Source organism: Miscanthus floridulus, chromosome 8 (genome assembly GCF_019320115.1).
Source record: "Miscanthus floridulus cultivar M001 chromosome 8, ASM1932011v1, whole genome shotgun sequence".
Lineage (NCBI taxonomy): Eukaryota > Viridiplantae > Streptophyta > Magnoliopsida > Poales > Poaceae > Miscanthus > Miscanthus floridulus.
This window is the reverse complement of record NC_089587.1, coordinates 191551818-191560348: the sequence shown is the minus strand read 5'-3', so window position 1 is coordinate 191560348 and position 8531 is coordinate 191551818. Positions and strand designations below refer to the sequence as shown.

At 44.5% G+C, this 8531-nt stretch overlaps 1 pseudogene; it reads left to right on the top strand.

The window, feature by feature from the left end:
- Positions 1 to 4400: 4400 nt before the first annotated feature.
- On the top strand, positions 4401 to 6106 carry LOC136470399 (ETO1-like protein 1; annotated as a pseudogene).
- Positions 6107 to 8531: the final 2425 nt, after the last annotated feature.

Genomic DNA, 8531 nt, shown 5'->3' with positions numbered 1-8531 from the left:
CTGCATGAATTTAGTCATAAAAGGAACACAAAAGCTCTTTTGCATCGAACAAAGTATATTGAACAAAGCTAAAGTATACAGTCGAACTTACTTGAAGTGGTATGGTATCCATATATTATCGTGTTGTTGGATATTTTTAAAACATAGAGCAATGTATGCCGCAACCTTGAGGGACTCTTCCAATATTTTCTTGTTCCTAATGTCCTCTTTCTCCTTAAGTGTCTTTCCACCTCCTAGTTCTTTGCAATCTAGTTTCCACTCTTTAGGGTAATTAAAATTTGTTGATGCTACAGGTGAAGGGTCTATATACCCGTGTTTTAGAGTTGGCCTCTTTCTCACAAAGTCTGCTTGCATTCTACAAATCACGGCGTGGGTTAGTTACAACAAAATTAAAAGATTACATTCATATCATATCGAGAGGGCAAGGACTTATAGGCACCATATGCAAATTAGATTCATTTTCATTCGTCCAAGGTGGAAGCATGCCTGGATATCCTTAAACTCAACAGCAATTTGTCCACCTGGGGCTCCAAATGTAACGATAGGGATTCATGCTTGTAAGATTTCTAGTTCTGTTATCTGAGAACACAAGTACCAATCGTGGAACTTTCTCATTCCATGTGGCAAGCACTGTATCACTCGGTTTGGTAGGGAGTTCTTGCCTTTTTCATATTTATCTGGGCAATCATTTGACCATTTGAGGTTATCAATAGCTGGATACTTGTTAAACCCTTTGTGCAGTTTGCTAGTGGTGCCCTCCTCAGAAGCTGGTGCTCTAAACTCTTTTACTTGGTTCTTAGGCTTGAACTGGTCATGGGCCATCCACTTGTGCACCGACGAGACGTCATTAATGCCCACATACGATGGCCTTATCTTGATTGGGATTTTGTTTCGAGCTTCCCATTCAGGCATGTCCTTGTCAACTTGTGCATCACCTGCTCTAGGGGCCACTTGTTCTTCACGTATTGGCTGTTCACGAGGCAATTGTTGTTCATGAGACACTTGTTGTTCATGTATCGGCTGTGCTTGTTGAGAAGGATGTTGCATCTCATCATGCCTTTGCTCGATACAAGCTGGAGAAGGACGTGGCATGTCATCATGCCCATGCTCGGTACGAGGTGGAGAAGGACGTGGCATGTCATCATGCCCTTGCTCGGTACGAGGTGGAGAAGTCTCTAGCGTGTGGTGGTCATGGTCATGGGCCGGTGAGTATACCTCCCCATCCTCGATGGGTTGCTCCAGAGGATGAACTTCAGTCAGAGTTGGCGAAGACTCGGTCAATACAATGTCCCGTCTATGCCAGAGGATGAACTGGTTCATGACGTCTCCGAGTAACACGAGCCCCTCAGGAGTAGGGTGTTCTATCTTCTAAGTCATGAACTCGGGCTTCACGGTATGCACCTCGACCCGAGTGTAGTCCTGCAGGATGTCCCTATTGTGCCACGTGCCGCCCAAAGGATGTGCCACGCCCGTTGCCACCTCAGTGATCACGTTTTGCCTACCCATCGGAACCACCAATTTGCAACTGGTTGGCGCCCATATTCGATCGATGGGGGTTTCGGTTGCATTGGAACCTTGACTGCTGGGAACATCCGGAGGGCTGCTAACTACCGCCAGTTCTCCGAGCGGCCCCATTGGTGTCTGTGGCTCCATCATAGATAGTCCTTTCTCCACCAACATCTTTTCAACTAGAGCCTTCACTTGGCGCTCAAGATTAGACTCTTGGTCTCTGCCATGTTTCTTGTACATGTGCCTCTCCTCTACGAATTCGTGCTTCCAGGATATCCTCTTCCCTAGCCCCCTGGTGCGTCCTATGTGCTCAGGGTTTCCCAAGGCAATGGTAAGCTCGTCCCTCTCTCTAGAAGGGTTGAATGTGCCCTTCTCCTTGTCTTCAGCAAGTTTCAGTATCTTTGATACTACCTCTCCGGTCTCCGGTTTAGCAAACTTGAGGCTACTATTGGATGAATCGACACTCCTCGCATATATCCACTGTTTAAGGCATGGCTTCAACTTCGGCACTTCCGTATTCCCAGTAGCTTCGGCCTCTGCGTCCATCTTCCTAAAGACCTCTTGCTTGCTAGCGTAGCCACCGGGGCCTAGATGAGGGTAGTGTTGGTTCTTCTTCGCCTGCTCGCTGTTACGGGCACTGAGGGCCAATGATGCCTCTAAAGTCTTCTCAGGCATGAGCTCCTCCCATTGACTAGGAGTTATGTTGCCATACTCATGGAAAGGAGTTAACTTCTATTGGATAAAGTTCTTATTTAAATCCGATCGCCAACGTCGGAAGCTCTACCCCATTATCTTAAAAGCATTTTGTTGTACCAACTCATGCGTTCCCTCCAGAAACCTAAAATTCTGCTTCAGCTTCTCCCATAGGTCTACCTTTTAGCTCATAGGTACAAGATTCCAGCCATGGATAGCTGGGTTCAACTTATCTCTAACTACAAACCCGATGTGATTATGGAATTTCGCCCTGTATGTATATGGCTCAAGGATCTGCCCGTCTGGCCTGACCTCCATTATCACATAGCATGCCTTGTCGTGATATTGGTTTGGCTTTCTAATCCCCCTCGTTTCCTCTTTGGCTGGGCAATCTCAGCCGTGGTTGTGTCCTGAGGTTGTGGAGCGGAGGCCTCATTGTGAGTATCTATGTCTCCTTCCTCTGATCTCCTTTGCCCCGCTACGTATTGTCTGGCAAGACGAGCTGGAGGCCGATGTCGTCTTTTCAGAGGTTGAGTAGGGACGACCTATGTATCCGGCAGGTCAAAAGTGTTAGCAGAGGTAACATAAAGCCATAGCATTAGCCAAATTTACAAGCTACTAAGGCTTTATCCGTACCTCATCGTTTGGATCAAAATCCTTGTCCAACTCGTCCTCCGTTGGCCTCCGTCTAGGTTCTCGTGGGAAAGGATCCTCGGGACTTACATATCCCCCTAATGAGGTGTCGTCATCATCATCCCCTTCTTCGCCTTGGGCATCCTCTCCGCCTTCTCTTCCCTGGGCTCCCCCCATTGGATCCTCATCATCGACAAGGTCCTCCTGAGTAAGCATCACTTCTAGACTCTTTTCTAACTCATTATCGAACTGCTCTTGAGTAAGCTGGTCATCTAGTCTTGCTCTCCATGGGATGGCTGCTCATCATTCACGGGGCATCGGGATGCACTCTTTGATGTTCGTGACATTTCATGCCTTGTTCTAAGAGATGCAAGAAAAAAGTAGTATAAGTAGTAGAAGTAGTAGTACTAGTGGTAGAAGTAGTAGTACTAGTAGAGAAGGGAAGTCACGCGCCCTATGCCTACACCTCCCGTGAGGAGGTGACCCCATCCATTCATGCCAATTGAGAGGGGTCAGGGGGAGAAGGAAAGAGAGGAGAGGAGGGAAGAGAAGAGAAGAGAAGAGGGAACCTAGAACTAGTAGAGCTGGATCCCCATCGACCCGCGTGCGGCCGAGTGGACAGCGCGACCCTGTGCCTCTCCGACAAGGTGAGGTGGGGTGGACTGACTCTACGAAGCAGTGGTACAAGGTATTGAAAGCAAAGAAGGCAGGACTAGACGCTGCAAGGAAGACTGAACAAGCTGCAGCCACACAAGGAAGACCAGATGGGGTGTTAAGCGCCATCCATCCTTGGTGCTACCACTGAGTTAGATTCAGTGGTCGCTCATGAATGGTGGCAAAGCTTCTGTAACAGCAACATAAACCGCCAAAGTGACAATCTCTTCTCTGTTTTTGGAAGTTATCTGAATCTGATCTTTGTTTGGTTACATTCCACTAAACACTGATATGTTGGAGGAGTTCTTCACTCCTTTGGATGTGATGACAATTATGTGACCCTATATTTGCTAAAATTATGGCTGCATTCGGACGAGCAAGCTGCACAGCATCGCAGGTTGTAGCTGCATATATAGAGCCATAGAGGAAATAGAAAATATAAGAGGAAAGCCAAGCTGCAGCTAAGAGAAAACATAAGAGGAAATACGAGAAAAGATGAGAGGAGAGCTGGGCTGCAGGCTGCAGTGGCATATGCCCGCAGCGTTGCTGCAGCCAACTCTTCCGAGCGCCTTAAATGGCTAAATCTGCAAATGATATTTATATATATAAGAAATGTTAAATACAAAAATTCCCCTAGGCCCTGAGGAGCAATCGGCGGAACAAGGGAACAACCAATAACAAAAGTCACGGCACAAAACGCCACCCCTGCCAGTTCAAATCCGGCCAGGATATCCAGTGGTACATTTATCATAGGAAGTAGTCTGAGACCGTTTCCATGGAGCGCCAGAGCAAGTGGTACATTTATCACAGGAAGTAGTCTGCACTCACTCACAATGTTGTCATGATCAAGATACAGATTGGTGTTACAATCCTACAAAGCTGTAAGGATCCTAGTTGGTTCGACTAGCTGGATGCAACTTTATGATCGCTGGTCGTCTATGGATGATATAGGGTCCCTCTCTGTTATATATCAAATGCTGGAGTCAGATAATGCCAAAGGAGTTTGGTACTTTAGGCAATCTTGGCTTCTTTTCAGGTAAATAAATTAATTTATGTTATTGCTTAGAAGAATAGTTTGCCTAATCCAGTATTATAGAGTAACACAATAATGGTCATAGTAGATGCTCATGCTATTGCACATGTTTTGGCAACTTGGCGTCTTGGCATGTCTTGCACCTACTAGTATCATGTGTCTGAAAGCTGGAATGTTCTCACATGTTTGTCTTGTCAGCATGTTTGCACTTGTCTTCTGTGCTAAGTGCTAACTTACTGCATGTTTTTTATGATGTCGCTAATTGGGGTGTTAGGATTGATATGGTTTCATTTTGTGTTATCAGATTAAACTGTCCTGAGGCGGCAATGAGGAGTTTGCAGCTTGCTCGTGAGCATGCTGCAAGTGATCATGAAAGGCTTGTCTATGAAGGATGGATATTGTATGATACTGGCCACTGTGAGGAAGGACTGCAGAAAGCGAAAGCATCTATTGCAATACAAAGGTCATTTGAGGCATTTTTTTCTGAAAGCTTATGCTTTGGCCGATTCGAGTCTTGATCCTTCGACCTCAGCAACAGTTGTATCACTTCTAGAAGATGCACTGCGGTGTCCCTCAGATAGACTTCAGAAGGGTCAAGTAAGGGTTCTTTTTCCCTCTGCATCATTTCCTGAATTTCACTTAGCTAAATGGACCATGAATGATCAGGAGCCACTGTCCTTTTTCTGCCTTAAAATGCTGCATATGTTGGGATTTAAGACATCTTGTACCAAAAACAGGAATATAGTTGCCACTATTAAATTTTTCCTAGACTTTCATCATTCTCCTTGGAAAATATGAAGTGGAAATTTATTGCTACAATTGTTGAGTAGTTGCTTTTTTTGGGGTAGGGAGGGGCCTTAGATTCCTGCTATTGCTTTCATTCTCCACCTATGCATTTGTTCAACTGCCAGGTGTTGCTTAATTTTGTTAGGAAGTTAAGATGTCCTATTAATTCATTGACCATTGTTGCATTAAGTATGGGAATGACACTCTCACTCTTAAAAATGGTTGTCCTGTTTCTCCTAACATGGCAACTGATCGACTAGATTATTGGGTACTCACTAAGTTTAATTTTATTTCCTACCAATTAGTTGGCCTGTTAGCTAAGTTAGAGCATCCGATATCATCACTATTACTAGGAATTTTCATTTTAACCCTAGATAAATGAAGCACTACATGAACTTGAGAAACTGCCCTGTTTATGTGTCTTTATCATTCTAGTTTGAGGTGTGCATAACTGCAACTTACAGATAAATATTTAACATGTAGGCTCTAAACAACCTCGGAAGTGTTTATGTGGATTGTGGGAAGCTAGACCTGGTAGCTGAATGCTACATTAACGCCCTAAAGATTGGCCACACTAGAGCGCATCAAGGCCTTGCAAGGGTTCATTTCCTTCGAAACAACAGAGCTGGTGCATACGATGAAATGACCAAGCTGATAGAGAAGGCCAGGAACAATGCATTGGCATATGAGAAGAGATCCGAGTACTGCGACCGAGAGCTGACAAAAACAGACTTGCAGATGGTCACCAAACTCGATGCTCTGTGAGTCTATCCCTACAAATACTTAATCACTCAGTAGGAGGAGGAAATCAAGCCGAAAACCTCATTACAGTGGGGGTCTCATTTATGAACTATGAAATGTTTTCTCTAATAATAAAATCCGTACAGTGGGGGTCTCCCCCGCTGTAATTAAAGTTCAAAAAAGAAAAGGAAGAAAACTCCACCTAATCCTACAGTATTAAGTATTAACACATTAAAAAGACCTACTTGCTTAGCTTGTCACCCAAAGCACACGGTCCAAAAGATGATGTATTACATGGTATTCAAGTCTATATGCTACCAATAAACGACATAAAACATCTCTTCAAATTATCAGAACAAACACGTAGCTAATACTCCAAACTAAAAGCGAAGAAAGTGAATAAGCTGAACTCCAGCATCTCTAAATGCAAAACCTAACCAAACTGTACAACCACTCAAAGCTAATTGAGAGCTAACTAATACAAATAACTGATAATCTCCTTGTGTTGACTCAACCGGAACATAGATGATCCAGAGCCATCCAGACAGAGCCGGACTAAAACAGAACATGTTGTACCCTACATGTATGGCCAACAAATAACATCTCAACCTACAATAGTGCGCATGTGCTCAGAATGAGAAGCCAATACTATAGGATGTACGCGGCTATACACGTTTGACAAATGTACCTAGAATCAGTCCAATTCTAGCACAGTTTCAACTACATCGCAATTGTGAATGTAACTAAAAAAACAGGACGCCTAAGAACAAGCAGAATAATGAATCTATGGGCCTTCTACTTGCCAGCTGAGGCAACCTAACAGCAGGTCCTAATCCTTGGCCCTGAGGTCATGAAAAACAAGAGGGCCGGGGGGCGATGACCATGATCCCAAGCAAACTCCCAAAGCAAGATGGAACGGAAAGAAGAGAGTGTGTGGGGGGGGGGACTTGCCTGCTGGACGGCTCCCGGCAAGAGCAGACGTACTGTCCCCCCCTTCCGGCCGGCTGATGGTAAGTTGTCGCTGGCACGCGCACCGCTCAGGGGGGATGGAGGATCGGAGCCACGAGGAGGAGGACGCGGCCGCTGGACTAGTGCAGCGGGGGGGGGGGGGGGGGGGGGGGGGGGGGAAGACGTCACCTCCCCGCCAGTGATTTCGGTCGCCTCACCAGACGCCGACGCACTGTGCCAGTGGAGAGGGCAGGGGCGGTGAAGCTTCTCTTGATGGCAGCAGGGTACGGCAGACCGACGAACCCTAGCCACACGCCGTGGGAGCAGACGGACGGGCCGCGCCGAGGAGCGCTCCCAAACCCTAGCCGCCGTCGCGGCCTGGGGAACGGCGGTGGATGGGGCGGGGGCGGCGGTTGGGGTCAGGGAGACGGTGGAGGAGGCAGTGGAGGGGTCAGGGAGGTAGTGACGGCGGTGCAGGTGCGGCGGTGTAGGCGGCGCCGGCGACGAAATTGGGCAGCCTGACGGTCGTGTATGATTTTGCCCAAAGCGATTTCGCCCAAAGCGACGGTCACATTTAAATACCATAGAGCCGCTGTAGGGGCGGCTGAGGTTATAAGCCGCCCCTACAAAGCCGCTGTAGGGGCGGTTGAGGTTATAAGCCACCCCTACAGTTGAATTTTTTTTTTAAAATACCTCAGAGCCGCTGTAGGGGCGACTGAGGTTATAAGCCGCCCCTATAGTTAAATTTTTTTTCAAAATTCTAAATCAAAATTAATTATTCACATGTAAATAATAAATAATACAGTACAAAATTTTATAATTATTTTTTATAGATATATTTACATATACAATAACTAAAACAACTAAAACAGTTTAAAATTGCAAAATTGAACCTTTAAAAATGGGGAAAATTAAATTTTAAAAAATTAAAATCAAAACTACTAAAATAATTTTGAGACACCAAATGATCTCAAATGAAAATTTGAGAAACATCAAAGTTGTACAGGTCATGAAGATCTACAACTTTTATTTTGGTTATCTTGTCATTTGACAAAATTTGAATCTTTCAAATTTGAAATTTTAAAAAATGACAAGCTTGAACCAAAATTTGAGACCCAAAATGATTTCAACATAAAAAGTGATGAATATGAAAGTTGTTCCACTCATTAATATCTACAACTTTTATTTTAGTCATCTTGTCATTTGACAAAATTAGAACCTTTCAAATTTGAAATTTTAAAAAACGACTAGTTCGAACCAAAATTTGAGACCCAAATTGATTTCAACATAAAAAATGATGAATACCAAAGTTGTTCAACTCATTTCTTACACATGTCTCATGTAGTTTATAAAACCTTATGAGAGATGTATCACATTTGTGAACAATGTCATTACCACTTTGTCATATGAAGAAATGACCAATACAAAAGTTGTAGATCTTGATGAGTTATTCAACTTTGGTATTTATCACTTTTTCAGCTGAAATCATTTGGGGTACCAAAATCTTGTCTAAAGTTGCATTTTTTTTAAATTC